Source organism: Trachemys scripta, chromosome 6, assembly GCF_013100865.1.
Source record: "Trachemys scripta elegans isolate TJP31775 chromosome 6, CAS_Tse_1.0, whole genome shotgun sequence".
Lineage (NCBI taxonomy): Eukaryota > Metazoa > Chordata > Testudines > Emydidae > Trachemys > Trachemys scripta.
In genome coordinates this window covers 22,181,469-22,200,159 of record NC_048303.1, presented here as the reverse complement: position 1 = coordinate 22,200,159, position 18,691 = coordinate 22,181,469, and the positions used below count along the sequence as shown (strand labels likewise).

At 40.9% G+C, this 18,691-nt stretch overlaps 1 protein-coding gene across 8 annotated transcripts in view; it reads left to right on the top strand.

Moving 5' to 3' along the window:
* PRLR (prolactin receptor) overlaps window positions 1-18,691 on the top strand; it is a 341,223-nt gene that overhangs the window by 70,686 nt on the left and 251,846 nt on the right. Inside the window, exon 1 of one of the 8 annotated variants that reach the window (XM_034774613.1) lies at window positions 17,038-17,186. The exons of the other annotated variants lie outside the window; for them this stretch is intronic. The gene's annotated coding sequence lies outside the window, so the exon portion shown is untranslated. Of the gene's footprint in view, window positions 1-17,037; window positions 17,187-18,691 lie in introns of those variants that run through there. 8 annotated transcript variants of the gene reach the window in all.

The following is an 18,691-nucleotide window of genomic DNA, read 5'->3' as shown; positions in this document are numbered from 1 at the left end:
TGTTCGGGCAGTTCCTGCCTTTCCTCAAGAGTTGAGGGTTACTGGTTTGCCCAGTGATGAGCTTTTCTGTTTCCCTTTTAATTCCTCCTCCAGCCTGTACATGTCTTGCAAGTGTAGCAGGGGCAGAGCTGAGTGAGCCCAGACCAGCTCTTTAACCCCTTGTTGTCCAGTGTGGGGATTTGTATACCCCATCACAGTGAATCAAACATCTCTTTTCCCAGAGGAATGGGAGCTAAACTAGAATGTGTTCCTACCGGTCTGCAAGCGTTGGGGCAAGCCATCATCAAATCTGGTTGCCAAAATTTGGAATTTCCAGATTGCAAGGAATTCTAACATTTTGAAATTTGGTTTCACTTTAATTCAATTTGAAACCATTTTTTCCAAAATTATATGTGAACTGGGGTTTGCAAAAATTTGTTTTCAAATCAAAATATGATCTCCAATCCCCAGCAGCTGCTTAGTGGCAATGACACGATTCATGTGTCAGTTTCACTGCTGTCAACTACTGAAAAGCATCAGAAATTTGACATGAATCATGTCAGCAGCTGCTGAGGATCCTGGGGTCTGCAGCTCCAGGGCAGCCCTGCCGTGTGGACTATCCCAAACCTGGGGACCCTGGGGCTTCCAGACTCCTGAGTCAGCTGGCTCCTTGAGCTGCCTGACTCCCACAGACTGGGGAGCCAGGTGCCACGAGAGTCGGTCAGCCTGGGGATTCAGCTCGCCAGGGAGTATGTCTCAGCAGTAGAGAGCCTGGAAGCCCTGAGAGCCCAACTGGAGTTCTCAGGACTTCCAGGCTCCCAGCTACAGTGCCAGGAGCCTAGAGCCTGAGAGCCATGGCTTGAGCCAGGACTTCCAAAGCTGCTAGGCTCCCAGCGCTAGGCAGGGAATCTGAAAGCCCTTATGGAGTAGTTACTGGTCAGTCAGAAAAATGATTCCCCAGACATGACACAAGAGACCTATTAAGGTTCACCATGGATACCCTTGATCTTCTCCACATAGTCAGATTGATCAAACTAGGGTTGCAACCTAGTGAACCTTAAGAAAGTCCATTGGACTCCTGTCTCTTTGACCCTGTGGCTAATTTAATTTTGCAGTAGATAGCAACAGACAGGATTATGAAAATTCTAGTGTGTCGGTTCCACCCCCCCCCCCCCCCCCCCAAAAAAAACCCCTGTTTGTTTGTTCTTCCAGGTTTTTTTATTTTTTTAACTTCTGTGTCGCTCTGACGTATTTACATGGGCATAATTTATATTGGAAAGGTTTTTAATACTAGAAACATTAGCTTCTGATTTCAGGCTCTAACTGAAACTTTAAGTACTCTGAAAAGTTGAAAGAGGAGTAACAAGAACATCAAGGTTCTTATGCCTATGAGAAAGCAATAAAAAGCTTATAGGAATATCTAGAGGGGCAGAGGAATGGGTGGAGACAAGTTAGTAAGTAGTGTGTGGAATCAACAGCCATTGGATGTTGAAGAGGGGGAAGCATTAGGAGTTATGAGCAATTAATAGGGCTTCATTTACTAAACTCTATGAACATCTGGAAAGGGGGCAGGACCTCTGATAATGTAATTATATATATATATATATATATATATATATATATATATATATATATATATAAAGCTTCAGGCTTCACAGTGTTAAATTCCTTGGGTAGTTATTTTTCATTCTAAGTGGAGAAGATGTGAAAGCTGCTGATCAATACTGCAAACAGATGATTATTCATTACCAAACCTTATGATTTTTTTGACACTGCATTCCTAAAACTGAAGTAAGTGGCAACAAATGAACAATTAAATGGATTAAAGTAATTAAACATATTTTTTTCTTCCTTTTGGCTTTGGTCTTTTTGGCTAGCTTCTTTTTTTTTAGTGGGAGATCCCAGGAGGAGAATAGAGAGGAGTCTGGATTTATTATAAATGAGAACTCTTTGACTGCATTCAGCTATTATGATTGAGGGATAACTTATGTGAGTTACTTTATGTGGATGCTAATATGTTCTTTACATGCAACTTCCTTGATTTTTAGTGATTTCAGATAGGAAATTTTCTTGAGCAAAAATAACTGTAAATTAATTGATTTGTTTTTAATGGGATAGATAAAAAGACAGAGCCCTGAGCTAACTTTTATTGGCAAATTCTCACCCCCTAAAAACAGATATAGGACAGGGTGGCTGACCCCTGTGATTAAAGCAGGTCTGGCTCCCTGCTCCAGAGCAATTGCTCCCATTTGGCCAATTAAGAAGGCAAAGGAGCACCTGGGGGCTATAAAAGGTCAGGGAGTGACCCCATGAGCAGTGCTTCTGTATCCTGGGAAATTTCCCCAAACCTGGGAATTTGTGAGTAAAATGTTTCAACTTGGGAAATTGGGAATTTTCATTCAAAACATTTTACTCACAAATTCCCAGGTTTGGGGAAATTTCCCAGGATATAGAAGCACTGTAAAAAACTTTATCTGGGAATTTTTCACCAGATTTGGGAATTTTTTTAGCGCTAGGTTGGGAAAAGTTGGCATCACAATATAGAAGCATTGCCCATAAGACAGAGACTTGGTGAATCAGAGTTGCCTGTGTGGGAGTCAGGGGCAGATGAGGGCTGCTAGAGATCAGGGGACAATGGAAGGTCCTGGAAGGAAGTAGAAGGTGTTTCCTGGGGGAAAGGCTGAATTCAAAGAACAGTAAGAGGGATTTACTAGCTGACTTCCCCAAGCCAGACAGCCAGGGCCAGAGGACTGAAGGCAGCAGCAGTAGCAGAAGATGTCTGCTGGCTCTGAGCTGGAGCCAAAGCCCACATAGGGCTGAAAGCATGGGAGCAGCAGAGGGCTGGGATGACTTACCTGCAGATGTCTGTCTCTGTCCTAGAGAGCTGGACATAGAGGAACCATGGGGAGTGAAGGATGCTCCCCTTATAAAGATGACTACCCAGCAGAGAGGCTGTAGGGATTCCTGTTGAGAAAAGGGGGGTTGCATTCCAGGTGGATGAGCTGGGGTGGCTGTCCTGGGTCAAGGATGGGAGAAGACTGGCAGAGAGCTAGCGTATGATGAGAGATGCCAGTATTGTATTTGATGTAATATCTGGATTATGGTTGTGGGACTTTATGCTAGGATTTGTTTTCTTATGGCTTGTGCATGGGACTTTTGTAACAAATTAACGCCACAAGGGCAAGACTATTTTGACTGTTTTGTAGGACCCTGAAAGGGGAAATTGAGACAGGTTACCTGTCCTGCTGGGTCTGCTGCAGGACGGCACTCCAGGTGGGGCTGTCCTATGACGAGGATCTTATGTTTGTTACTAATAATCTGAAAACAAGGCTTTTAGGTTAGAAAATCGAAAATATCATGAGGAAAAAGTCTAAAATTGATATTTTTTTCCTCAGTCCACTATTAGTACACTAGAAGGAGACTGGTACAACAAAATGTTTAATACTACAGATACTTTCATTAACTACTAAACTCTCATTAAAACTTGTATGATGCATGCCTTGCTTTACACTGTTGAGTTTAAGCACTGTCTTCTGAGTTGATGGTGTTATACCTTCTCTAATTAATTCTTTAAGATAGTTAATCTTTTACATTTGCATTAAGCCTTTCATCCAGAAGGACCTTGAAAATGTCTTCATGAACAAAGGTAAATTATAAAACATCCTGACAACAGGATGTTGCCTCATGAAAATATGGTGCTATACAGAAAAAACACAGACAATATAGATACATATTTAACACATCTTTATGTATTAGTGCCAGAAAACAACTAAGATGAGTGAAACCTTCTGCTTTGATGTCTGAGCTTTGAGAGTTGCTGTAATGGAGGGTAATTACGGAACAGTAATTGAAATTGGAGTTGTGGTAACTGATAACTTCTGTGACAGGTATTTAATAAGAAGCTGGAAGTTTTGGGCTGTCAGTTTTACTGTTAGGCTCATGGTAATTAGGGTTATTTGCAGAAGTGGCTGAAAGTGTTTGAAGTTGTAACATTAAATTTGACAATATGAAAAATACATCTGCAAGTACTTCAAAAAGCATAGTCGGTACAAAGAGGGAAACTGGAGCTCTGGTAGTGAATGAAAAGAAGGTTTCCTCTTGGCGTCAGGTGCTAATCCTGCTTCTGTTTTAACTTTATTTAGCTCTTCTTTCAGGCATTGTGGTCTGGAGAAATAGGCACAGTGTTGGGAAGCAGGAAGTACTGACTTCTAATCCTGGTTCTGCTGATGACTTGAAGTCACTTAACCATTCTGTCTCTGTTGCCCCAGCTGTAAAATTGAGATAGCCTTGTGAGGCAAGTACACAGTGATAACTTCTTACTTTCTTTACAGTGCTTTGAGCATATAAAGAGCTATATACAAAGTGGTGTTATTATTGTATTCAGTATATGTAATGAGATTATAAAATTGTATTGTGTTTAACCATTTCTTGGAGCTGTGACAGTTTGGCAATGAAATGGCTCTTTGGCTGAGGGTTGGCTGCTACTGAATAAGGGGATATATAGGAAAGTCTCGCCATACAAACAGAAAGGGAGGATTAGAAGATATAGGGGGCCTGTGGTCACAGGGGAGATGGCAGGAGAGCGCAAAGGAATTTATAGTGTGAACTGAGAGAGATCCAAGAGATTGAAGAGTTTCATAGGCCCTTTCTACACTCACACACTGTTATCAGAAACCACGTTTAAGTATGTGCCTTGTTAGCAGGATATTAAAACAGTTTTCTTGACCAAGGATGTTAATGTTTTATACAGGTTCCCAAAACTGTGCTATAGACTTGTGAACACAGTTTCATTATAATCTAGCCAGAACCAGAGAGAGAGAGAGGACTCTAATAGGAGAGGGGGGGGGGTTGGCGGGGGAGGGGGCAGGGGCATTAGGATAGGCTGGCCTTAGCGTGGGAATGGAGTGGGAATCCTGACAATGAGGCAACGGTGAGTGTGAGCCGAGAGGGAATGGGACATCCAAGTAGCATAAGTCACTTTCCGTGTAGTCTGTTATTTAGCACTGATCTTATTTTCTTCCTTATGCATTAATATATTTTATGACATTCTTGTTAAGATTTTTAAAGGTAGAGAAATGGCTATTTTTGATTAGTAAGTTATAAAATTGTTACAATTACAAATAACTTGCCCTTACACATGAGGCAGCCCATAATATGCTCATATTCCCCTCTGTTAATCAGCCTCTTTTCTTCCTCACCTCCTCCATCTGTTGCAGAAAATCCTTTATCCACTTACCTCCTACTTTTTATTGGATCTTGACCAGCACATGCTAAGCTAAAATAGAAGTAAAGCTGAAAGCTCTGTTGATCTGAAAGGTCCAGTGTTGGGGGGGATTAGCCATTTCTTTCATCGTCTCGTGCAGGTTTTGGTGACTGCAGTTATCCTTCTCTGAATTTCAGCCGATGCCTCCTGTGATAAGCATAATAGTTAGTCTCGTTTTTGGAAATTTGATCTATTGAAGAGGTAAAAGAGAACAATGAAAATAGATTGTGTAGCAGTTACTGTTTCAGATTTTCAAATGAATGTGTGGCGCTATAGTGCCACACAATCTATACTTACAATTAGACAATTTAGATATCTTTAAGGAATTATCACAACAGTGTCTATGGTTCCTCACTCCCTCTTTGCGAGTAGGTTATTTTACTTCCTAAATTCTTGGACCATATTACAAAGATTGATTGGGTTCTAATCACGGTGGAACTGGGATATACCCTGCAATTCACCTCTATCCCCCTACCAACCCTTTTCAGGGTCCATTCTCATATGCTCATTCAAGAAGTTTAGTCTTTGTTATGGCTAGGGGCTATAGTATAGGAACTACCTCTCAGCTTCACAACAAGGGATTCTATTCCCATTATTTACTCATTTCAAAGTCCAAGGGAGGCCTCAGATCTATTTTAGACCTGCAAAACCTCAACAGATACATTTTAAAAAAAGAGCTAAAGTTTCATGGAGTACCCTAGCATCTGTTATTTCATTCCTAGATCCCAATCACTAGTTTGCTGCCCTCAACTTAAAGGATGTCTGCTTCCATTTGGCTATTACTAGAATCAAAGCTGGTTCTTAAGGTCCACTGTTGATTATCAGTTTATGGTCTTCCCCTTTGATCTGTCACAAGCCCCTCAAGTCCCCACAGAATGCATGACAGTAGCTGCAGCACATCTTAGGAAGGCAGGGGTCCAGGTGTACCCATAACTGGATGACAAGTTTGTTGGCTGGTTCTCAACTTGACCCCTGTGAGAGCATATTCTCAGATGAGGTTCCAGGAGATATTGGAACTATGTAAAGACTTCAAGGCGTAACCTCATATGACAGTGAAGAACTGCCTAAAACTTCTAGGTCATGTCATCTTGCACATACATGACTCCCTATGCCAGACTTCACCTCAGAGTCATGCAGAGGTGGTTGAAGTCTGTCTACTCTTCCTCTCATCATCTACTGGACATGCTAACTCATGTGCCTGCAAATGTTTAGCCATCTATGGCTGGGGGATGGACCCTGTCAATGTATGCGGCAGGGTTCCTGTTGCCCCAATCCTCCCCTCCATGATCCTACTCACAGATGGTTTTTTTTCCTTCAGTTGGAGAGCTAATCTAGGAGATTTTCAGACTCAGGGTCTCTGATCAGATCAGGACTCTCTCTCCACATCAGTGTTTAAGAGTGTCAAGTAATCTACCTGGCTCATCAAGTATTTCTTCCCTACATTAAAGGTTGTTCTGTGCAAGTGCTCACCAACAACACTGCTGCGATGTTTTATCTAAACAAGCAGAGGTCAGAGCCCCTCCATCAAAAAGCAATGAACTTGTGGGCTTTCTGCATCCAAAACAGATCTACTCTCAAAGCATCTCACCTCCCCAGTCACCAGAACAGTCTAGCAGACCCTCTCAGCAGAGAGCAGGAATGGTGCCTCAGACCTGACATAGCAAAATCCATTCTTCAGATTGGGGGAGTGCCAGAAATGGACCTATTTGCCAACAAAACAGGAAGTGTCACCAGTTCAGTTCAACTGCAGGTCACAGCCCGATGCCTTCCTACTGTTTTACAGGGGGAAACTTCTATATACTTTTCCTCCCATACCTATTGTGCTGAGAGTTTTGTTCAACCTCAAACAGGATCACACTATGCTAATTTTGATAGCACTAGCCTGACTTCATCAGTTTTGGTTCTTGGACCTGTTGAGTCTTTCAGTTTGACATCCCATATCTCTCCCCTAAGGTCTCAGACATAGTTTTGCAGGACCACAGCCAGATTCTCCATCTCAACCCCCTCAGTCTACATGTGGGGGGAGTCCAGTCACTGAGCAGACTTTTTTCCCTTGGAGTTCAGAATGTTCTTTTAAATATCAGAAATCTCTCCACCAGTTATACTACCTCAAGAAATGGAAGATGTTTTCTGTATGGTCCCAGCAGAAAGATATTTCTCCTTCCTGGGCTCCTATTTAGTTTATTCTGGATTACCTACTTCACCTTGTGGAAAAAGGACTCTGTCAGTTCCCAGAGTGTTCAAATAGCAGCTATCTCTGCATTCCATCCTCTGGTGGAGGGAGGATTTGTTCTTGTTTTGTTTTCCAACCCTATGACTCTAGTCAACTGTGCAAAGACGTGGTGGAATCTCAGCAGCCTCAGAGTTTTAGTATGCTCTACCAGAGCACAAGCAACGTTGGCTGCTTTCTTAGGTCATGTTCCCATCAGTGACTGCAAGTTGGTCTTCTCTTCATACCATCACCACTCATTTTGTGCTCTCTCAGGCCTCAAGAGACGATGCTAGACTTGGGAGAGTAGTGCTGCAGTCTTTAGGTAGCCTCTGATATTCACTCCATCTGGAACTGCTTTGTGAGTTACCTAAATTGGAATGGACATGTGCAACACATCTCTAAGAACAACAGTTACCAAACAGATGTGACTTATTTTTTTTTCTTCCAGTGGCTTCTTTGATGTAGATGTTGAATGAGAGAATTCCTCTTACTGACTTTCCCCAGGTGAGGACTCTAGATCTGGATCATCAGTTGCCTATCATTCTCCTCTAAGCTCGGTCTGGAGGAAGGATTTGAGACACCTCATTGCATTCCCACTAACCTGAGCAATGTCTCACAGGCAGTGGTGGATTAGCCACTGGACTTAAGGGGCCCGGGCCCAGGCACCCTAGCCAATTGGGGGGGGCCAGAAAAATGGGTGCCCTGCTCCCTGACCCGGCTCTGCTTGCCAGCCTGGTGCTCCTGCCGGTCTGGCCCAGGGCCCTACAAAACCTCAATCTGCCTCAGCTCACAGGCCAGATAGCAGTATTTCATGTTCAAAGGTGTCAGGTGCTGCAGAGTGATCAATAGAACTAAACATATGAATGTTTGCCCCTTGTCCATCCGTGTGACAAGGGCCGCTTTTGTTCCAAATCCCAGCCTGAAGACAATTGGGAAGGGTCAAGGATGTTTGCAGTGGCTATGTTTAGTTGACACTATCTGTTGCTCTTTATCTTGATTAGCTTGCTCAGAAGACATTAAGATGAGACACTGGGTGGTATTAGGTGAGTAGGCTACATCAGGCAATAGCTTGCTGATTATTGCATGTTTTATGTTGGGTGAATGAAGGGCTTGTATCAAATTTGCAGGGCGCAGTTTGGATTCTCTCAAAATTTCTGTATGCTCTTAAGTATGCAAGGGCAAAATTTGGAGAAGGATGGTGTTGTGGTGTTGGACCTGTGCCAGATAGTCACATCCTTCCTCCTAGAAAGGTCTCCCATGATGTGGATGGGTGATACTGTGAAATAACCTGATAGTACTATCCATTGATAAAGATTGGGTTCTGGAATATATTAATGAAATCTGAATAGATAGATTGATTCATAGTCTAAAACTCTACTGATATGATTGGGTGGCTACTAGGAAAAAAAGAAAGAAACTCATTGCTTCTGTCTCTTTGGTTTATGAGAAGATTTGGCATTTGGTTTTAATGGTTTTTTGTATGTAATGTTACTGTTGCAAAGTCACGTACTGAAATGCTGGGATGAAGCTTGCTCATGCCATGTTAATCCTTGTGCATATTCGCTACGACAGTCTTATTCAACATAGGAAGTCTGTGGTGGAGCCAGAAATAGAATTCAACTCTCCTAGCTTCCAGACAAGTACCTTAACCACAATTTGTTACTTACAAATCTGTCATTCACTGTCCATCCTGTGCTCTGACTGAGGCAGGGGTCCAGTAGGTAGTCTGATCATGTAATTAAAAATTGTGTAAATAATGCATGCATACGTGGGGGACAAGCTGAGATTTCAGACAACCTTAATTGAGGGGTTTCCTTGCTTTTCAGTGCTTGACTTTGCAACTTTAACATTTTTTTTACATACTATTTTTATAACATTTTTCTAGGTATTTTTTAAAAAGGAAAGTTAAACTTAGTGCCATCATGTGGAAACATATTGACTCCCAGCATGGGTCATCACCAGGATTTGAATTTAGCACCTTTAAATAAACAGCACAGACCTCTACCACTTGAGCTAAAAGACTAACCAAAAGCAGAAATAAGCTGTTATCCTGTATGTGGCCCAGCAACTAGAGGAGACAACTATTTTCCTAGACAGCAGTGGAATGTTGGGAATCAGGATTTTTAGGTTTTGTTCTTAGTTTCAGTGAGAAGTGGTTTAGTTTACTGAGTGGGGCTGAGAGCATGCTCAGTGCAGGTAAAATGTTGAGAGATATTAGCAGCAAACTTCTAAAAAGCTCTACTGAGCATATGCAAATGGTGACTGTCAGCGACATAACTTGTTCAAATCTGGCTAAATTATATTAGGGATAGCAAAAGAAACTTCTCTAAACCTAGGACTATCTCTCCACCAAATGTCAAGTTGTGCTTCAAACCAAGGAGTCACTAGAACTCTCCAAAGAAATATGCAGGGACAAACAATATCCTTACCAAAACTATTTTCCCCCAAGCTCATTCACAGAAATGGCTGAACCATTTTTGCTGAAACTTAGGCCATGTCTACACTACAAAATTATGTTGACCAAACGTATGTCTGTATACAGCCTGTATGTGCACACTTGGCTCATTGTGTCAGGGGTGCGTGTCCTCCCCAGGAGTGCTTGTATTGACTGTATTGTCAGTGTGGGGCATTGTGGGATGGCTTCTAAAGGCCAGTAATAGTGGACATAAGCAACGTAGTATCTACACTGACATTATGTCGATCTAATTACATTGACTGTGACCCTATGGTGCTTGGGGAGGTGGTATTACTAAAATTGGTGTAGAGAGGCACTTACGACAGCAGGAGCCAAATTTAAGTGAAGACCCTTCCACAGCTAGGTTGATGCAAGGCAGCTTATGTCAACCTAATCATGTAGTATAGAGGAGGCCTTAAACCCAATAACAATCTAACTTATAGGTAAAGCATGGGAAATTTCAGCTCAAACAATTAGTTTGGCAAAATTACAAGCCACTGAAAACAGGAGTTTTTAAGAGAATGTGTTAGGCAACTTTAACTATAGGTGGTGCTTCTAGGAGCACATCTAATTAGCTGTCTCAGATCACTGTCTTTATTAAGATTAGCGGTCTTTACTTTGTGTCTCACCGTTTTGCTCAACACTTTCTTTATAAAGGGGAATCTGAACCAAATTTAAGCAACTAATTCATGTGTGTGGAATGATCTCCAGTGTATAACTTGTGTTTGTATGTTGGGGTTTTAGGAAATTTGGGAAAAATTGAATAGTGGGAAAACCTGACTTCTGTCCCCAACTTCCCAATGCACATTTGCTGCTGCCTGAACAGCAACATTGTGATATCGGAGATAATCAGCTGCTCCTCCCTCACTCCCTCCAGTTTGTTCATATACATTGGTAGAATCGCTATTGCCTAGGTTATAATGGCAATGGCTGCCTTTGATAACTGATTTACCTCAGACTAGCATAACACTTTTACAAAGAAAGGTCCTGGGAAGAGCAGTAACAAAATCAGACTAGGTTTTGATAAAGTCCTGTGCACGTTTGGGTTTGTACTGTTTCTTTTCAATTTGTTATTTGAGTTATTTTGTAACTTTCAAGGATTACATGAAAATAAGATACAATATATCTGAAAAGGAGCTGTAATTTTGTTTATAGGCTTGTTACAAATTGGTGGGGCTGTGCCTTTATGATTATTTACCTTTTATTAAAACAAACAAAAAAAAGTAATTCTAGAGGTCTCTACTCTTTTGTTACCCAGCTAAAATCATTTAGAAGATAAGTACAATTTAATTTGCATTTAAAAACAAATTGTTTTAAATACAGTTTAATTTGATCAATATACTGATCAACATGTCACTGAGTGGAGAGACTGTCACAAAGATAACAATAGCAATAAAATATGTTGGAGATAACAAATGTGTAAGTGTTTTGTTTAAATAGCACGTGTTAAATATTTTTCTATTAAACTAAGGAAATTTACAAACAAAAACTTCATTTAATGTTTAATAAAGGTTGCTCTCCTCAGTAAACTAACCCATAAAAAATTAGGAAATACGAAGTTAATGACTCCCAAGTTAAGATAGATCAGATGAATGTTGCCCATACATGATCTCATTTTTATTTTTTACACAGGACCACTGGTTCCTTCAATGCACAGGACCTACTCTGGGGGTGAATCAGTGTTGTGTACTAAGGAGGCTGTTGTCTGAATCACCCCTTCCTCATTTGTTGCAGAAGTTGGAAGGCTTGTACTATTTGAAGTACCAAGGATGGGTGGATGTAGGCCCACCCAAAACTAAAGGCTCTGTCCCTCAATTAAGGGGGAGGAACCACTGAAGCAGGCAGGAGAAAGGGTGAGGTCAGAAGTAAAGAATCAGGGAACTGCAAGGGGACATCAAGCAGAGAACCCTGGACAGCACCCACTGCTTCTCCAAGGCATCCAAGGGAGGCAGTGGACACCTCCCAGAGGAACTTTGTCCAGAGGCATGACTGAACAAGAGACTAGAAATAGGCCCTACAGGCAGAGTGTTCCCCATCCAGCTTCCTCCTCTTGGTGTGATGGATGGCCATCTTGGCGAGCACCAAAAGAAGGCTGACGAGGAGGTCTTGCAACTTTTGGGGCCACAGTGTGTGTGTGGATCAGGAGGTGCAGAGCAAAGTGCAGCCAGAACCTCAGTAGGAGATTCTGGAGGAGCTGGAAGAGGGGCTCCAATCTGATGCACTGTAGGTAGATGTGCACCAGGTTCGGCCTCTCACCACAGAAAGGACCGGTATTGGGGGAATTCATGAACCATGCTAGGCATACACCCATGCTCGTGGCTCCATGTATGAGCCACCAACTAATATTCCTGGTGGTCCCTGGGACCAGAGTGGAGTACAAACTGTCCCACCAAGGATCCTCACCATCCTCACGTCACAGCAAGGCCCACCACTTGGTGTCAGGATGGGACACAAGGACAAGGAAGTGGATGGTATGAAGCATGAGTGTATACAGATGTTCTCTGGGCACGGTTTGAAGGCAGATCGACCTGGAAGGTGTGACGTGAATGGGGTAGGTGATGTAGGAAGAGAAAGGATGATCTCCTGGTTAATACAGTTGAATGCTGCCTTGGAGAACTGGATTCTATCCCTGCCTTTGCCACAGAGTTCCTGGGTGATGCTGGGCTAATCTCTTAAAGCAAACTTCACTTCTGCCTATAATTAAATCCTGTACCTAACACACATGCCCGGGGGCAGAATTAAAGTTGTTTGGGCAATGTTTATTCTGGTATTTTCAGGACTTTGCAGGTCTTTAATCCTTAACTTTGCATTTCCTAATGTTCCATGGTTTAGTTTGATGAGAGCAACCTTAACTAATGTTAAAGGAAGTTTGTTGTTTGTGAATTTTCTTTCTTTTGCTACAGAAAAGAATAGAGAACTGTGTGCAGAAAAGAAACCTGCATATTTATCATCAAAGAGCAATTTAAAAAAAAATCTAAAATTAGTTGTTAGAGTTCCAGTGTTCTTCGCGGGGTGGTCATTATTAGCTGGCTCTGTACACTCTGTACACTCACCATATACATAGAATATGATCTCTAACTGGAAAGCGTTGAGGCAGTGTGAAAGTAAAATAGTCTTCTGAAAATCCTGCATTTAACAACACCATAATTTATATTTCTATATCAACACTTTCATCCTTAATTATTGTCAAAAGCTTTGTCCCTCTTGGATTTGATTTCTGTATCTCTTCATACTGGTTTGTAGTGGGGATGGAAACATTTCAGAAGCTAGAGAAGTTCAGTTCAGCCAGTATACCAATTCTTGATTCTTGAGAGTAATTTCAGACATCTTTTTGTGTCATTGAGTTTTCTAATACTCCTTGGTTTTAGACAGACTGGATGAATGTATTTCTTATAATTTACAAAATGCCCCTGATATACATGGTACATTACAGAAAAGAAGACAAGCTCCCTGTTCCAAGCTGTTTACAATCTCATTTACATAGATAACGTCTAAAGAAATGGCAACAGACCTGGGGAAGTTGGGAAAAGGAAGCCATTATAATTTGCCATTTGGCTTCGTGGGCCTTCAGATATTTATTGCTTCAGTAATACTCGTTTCACATGTTGCTTAATTTTTTTTCATTAAAGCATAACTTAGATGTATATGATCATTTCAAATCTGAGAGTGAATTGTAAAATTATTAGCCAAGGGTGTTCTTTGCAATCTGTTTTGCAAAATGTTTGTGCTAGTAAAAGCCAATGAAACACCATAGAACTGGTTTTACACTCTGCCAGTTTATTCCAAGAAACTTATTTGGGCTGCTGAATCTTGTTTTCAGCCACTCTTCCTGCAAAGCGCTTGTGGTGGGTGGAGGCTTCTTTTTAAATTTCTTTCTGTGTCTTCATCTTCTTCCAGTTGGCTAACGCTCAAATAAGTAGGCAGGCCCTTTTTACATTTGAACATTTAAGCAGCTGAAAGGTTCATAGACATAAAATAATTTTAGGGCCCCCTAAAGCATGCCTTTAACGTTCATTAGATGCAAGATGGTCCCCTTTTCACCTACTGTCATGCCCATTTCTTAGGATGGCATTATGCATCTTATAAATGGCTCACATGCTTGCCATTAACATAAGTGTACGGTGAGTGCCAAGCAACAAGTGATCTTGAGCATGTTATGTGTGCCATCTTATCTCTAGAAAATTTCTCCTCTGAATTAACAGTGTATACTGCCTAATTTTTATGTCACATTTTGACACACATTTCAAAAACTTGGGGTGAAATTCTGCCTCGTTGAATTCAGTGGAGTCTGGATTTCACCCTCATTGTCTAAGTAGTTCCTAATTCTCATGTTCCCAGGGAACACTGGTTTTAGAATTATGAAGCCCACATGGGGTATCAAAATCTAACAGAAAAGCATGAATTGCAAGCTGAAGAGATCAAGCTTGTGATAAGTTAAAACGTTGTAGTTGGAAATCATTCCTCATTAACTACCATCCCTGACATCACAACATGGTATTCCTAATTCAGCACATATCCTCTATTAGACACAACACTACAGACCCGAAAACAGCAGCTAATACAGATAAAGCTTTCTGGATCAGCTGTCATGCAGTCTCTGGCTATTTCTGTGGGCACACACTTCATATTCACTCTCCAAAATATACTGATCACATTTCATATGTACTGTAGCTCTAGTTGTTGTTTACAATAAGTTATTCCCCCTCTAGGGGCACCAAAACAGAACTGTGTGGAAATATTCACACTCAAAGCCTAAGCAGCAGTTTTGGGGTGTTCTGCTGATTTCACTAGAAATAAGGTTGCTCCATAGCAGAGGGCACTACATGAGACCTAAGGCTTATGGACCAATGGAAGATTTCTTTCCCCCCTCCGTCCCCCACACCAGTGGTTCCCAAACTGGGATTTGCGAAATATTACAGGGGGAATTCCCTAATGGCAGACAGAGCTGTTCCTAGAGACCCTGGGCAGCACGGGGACAGCAGCCCAGAGTCCCTGGACTTCCCAGAGCTAAGCAGATCAAAGCAAGCATATATATCACACTGAGGAGATTTAAACTTCAAGACTCCTTATAGCAGTGGGTCTCAAACTTTTTTACTGGCGACCCCTTTCACATTGCAAGCCTGAGTGCGACCCCCCCCCCCCCCAGTAAATTAAACACCTTTTTAAATATATTTAACACCATTGTAAATGCTGGAGGCAAGTGGGGTTTGGGGTGGAGGTTGACAGCTTGTGACCCCCTCATGTAATGACCTCATGACCCCCAGTTTGAGAACCCCTGCCTTATAGGAAATGGAAAGGGAGGTGGATATTTTTTGCTGTTTTAAAATTAAATAGGCAGCTTGTATTGTTTTTAAAATTATTATGAAGAACAAGTTTAAGCTTTGTTGTAACGTGCGTTGTTTGCCTCGACTGCTCAAGATCTGAATGCTTGTGTAGGAAGAACTCTTTGAGTTGGCTTCTTAAATATCTTCATGCTGTTTCACATCTGATACTCCTTGATGAAACATAGAAGCCTTGTCTTATAACAGGCTTATTCAAAGTGATACAAGCTACGAAAGTGAGATCTTGGAAGTGTTGCCATTTTCATAATGTAATAAAAATACTGTAATGATAAATAATAATAGCGTGTAATAAGCATGTCATAAAAACAAATTTTATATTTCCAAGATCACTGCTTTTATAATTTATACTCGGGTACAGGAGAAAATCCCTGGAAATATTCATTTTTAGGAGGGGGTTCGTGAGACTTCACATTTTCGTGAAAGGGGTTCACGGGTGGTTAAAGTTTGGGAACCACTGTCCCACACACACTTCTGTTAGCCATGCATCACTAGATCCTAATATTTTGGATGGCTATTAGTGTCCCTTGATTTTATAATCAGCCAACAGCCTGCTCTGGGTTTCCTGGAATGGGGCTAGATAGAGGAGTGCACTGCTACTGTAATAATGTAGCCTCAATAAACAGAGAAAATGAATATATGGCTATTTTCTCATCTTAAATCCCAACCAGGGATGTTATTACAAGTTATATGCATATCTAGCATTTTGACTAATCCTTGTTACCGCCAAGAAAACACCTTAACCTGGATTACATGAGCAGTGGGGAAGAACATCAAAGTGAAAAATGAAGGGAACCTGTAGGATTCAGTCAGCGAGAAGTTACACTCCTGTTATGAAAACAGAACGTATCGAAATTTAACATGTCAGGTAATCAGTGACAGTGTTTTGAGCATTTACAAGATAATCTATATGGAGTGAGCAGTAATAAAATAGTAGAAAAGAGCTACTTGAACAATTTCCCAAATGAACTAGCGACTCCAGTACAGAAGGGATACACAAGGCCCTCTGTTTCACTTTAGCGGCACATAAGCTTGTAGGGCCAAATCCTGGTCATGCTGAAGTCATGTGGCAAACCTCCCATTGATTTCAATGAGACCAAGACTTGGCAATTAATGTGGGTCTTGAGGTAAAGCTTAAGTAATATATTAGGCCTTGTCTCTCTACGCTATGGTGAATTTTAACATTGAGGTAGTATATTAACTACAGTAGCTATTATTCAGTGCCTGAAGACATTCCTGTTTCTGTGAAAATCCTCTTCTTGGCTACAGCTACAGCCCTTAGCATAAATTATTTGGTACGTCATTGATCATATTTCTACTTCCCAGAATATTGTTGCATTTCTGAATACAGCTCCTAATAAGTCTGTAATTTTAAATCTCTAGTTGAAAATTAAAGCACTTTATATCTTCAAAGAGAATTTAAAAAAAATAACCAAACTGTGAACTCCCTCGGGCAGGAATCATGATTAGTGACTGGCACATTGGGTAAAGTATTGTAAATAAATACATAATAGCTAAGTGCTTAAATCTCGGCAGAGGGGGGACATATTGGAGGTTCTGACTGATTTTCATTTTTAATCTACAAGATTAGAAAATAGCATTACGTAAATGATTTTTATGGTGGGCCATCCCAAAATCTTGACATCACATGTGGCTGTGAATGCTGTAGCAACTGCAGCTGTGTTGTCAAGGAAACAGCCTTGTGCTCAGCAGGCAAAACCAATGAGGATTAAGCATTGGTATATTCTAGCTAAGCTTCTGTGACCTTATCAGAGAGCAACAAGATCTGTCTGTTCTTTACCGTGCAGGTGTCCGTTTAGTAGGGAGGGAGATATGCACAGATATACTCTCACAATGTACCTAATTTAAATGTCAGACCTGGACTATTCAAACAATGACTGCATTTTCTAGTTAAATGGATTAAAGGGCTCAATTTTTGTAAGTAACTTTTCTTTTTTAAATACTATTAGATTACCATTATGGAAAAAAACAGAGAGAAGTGAAACGTGCAGGACCCTGTACAATGGAATTTGTTTAGAACTTTGGTATGTAAGTGAAATGTTTTTCTGGGATAATTTTGTATATAAGACAACTCCGACAAGTAAGTGTGTCATTGCACAAAATAATATTAATCTGATAGTTTGCATGGCAAGAAACAATGCTGATAGGCAGAACATGAAATGCAGCAGAGTTGATTATCACTGCTTTTTAGTATGGTTCCCTTTTCATTCTTAAGAGTTAATTGGAACAGACACAATACTGAAGTAAGTTTGTCTAGCAACATATGTATATGTTCAATTCAGTATTTACAGATCTATATTTCTAGTAAGAAGAATTAAAATACAAGTGGAACCATGGGGAAAGGAGAAAAATGCTGAATGTTTTTTTCTGCAAGGTGGGTGAGGTAGAAGAAGGGGAAAGTTTGGATAAAGTGCCACCAACACTTTAGTATTGCCTCACTTTCTCTTCACGATGTTTTATTTTTGCTTCTAAGGCACAATAAAAAGCTCCTTTTTGGTTGAAGTTTCAGAATGCTGAACAACTGAATTTTGCTTTGTTGGAGTCTCTATAGTTGATTATGGTTTCTTGTTGTGCTTTATTGGAAATCGCAATACTAAAGATTATTTAGGTTCTTTACATATTAAGCCCTAGGTGCTATGTGTTAACATAGACTCATTCATACTAGCAGTTTTACCCATCTTATTTCAATCTCTCATTATTCTAAGATGCCTCTTCCCTCAGCAGGCATCAGTAACAAGTTATCTTTAGGTTTGCCAAGTGTACTTTTATTGGTTATGTGATCCGCTAACAATCCTATCTTTTTGATATTATCATGTGTCTGATATAGACGGTGGGAAAATGAACAAGCGATCCAGCCACATAACTGATTGTGGCAATAACATCTTGTGATTTCGCTTCTAGGTACTTTTCCCCCCTTCATTGAGTTTAAATTAAATTTGCAGTAGCCGAATTATCTTGCATAATTCCTTTTTTTTTTAATTTTATTTTTCAGATGGATTTTTGGCAAGTTTTGATGCTTCTGTTCTGGCATTTCATATGTTGTCTCTTTGCAGTGACTACAATGCTTTTCTTTTGCCACCTTTTTCACATTTGACTGTCTTGTAAAAATAGCTTATTTGGTTACAGCAAGATTCTGATTATCATATATACCAGGGTTGGCCAAACTTACTGATCCTCTGAGCTGCATACAACAATCTTAAGACATTCAAGAGCTGGGGCGCACCTGTCAGGGCTAGGGGGCTTCAGCCCTGCTCCTGCTGAAGCACCAAGACTCCCTTTCCCCACTGTACAGAAGCCCCTACCCCACCCCTGTCTGGTAGGTGGAGAATGTGGGGAGTGGGGGCTCCATGAGCCAGATTTTAATGGTAAAAGAGCAGCACGTGGTTCACGAACCACAGTTTGGCCATCCCTGAAGTATACTG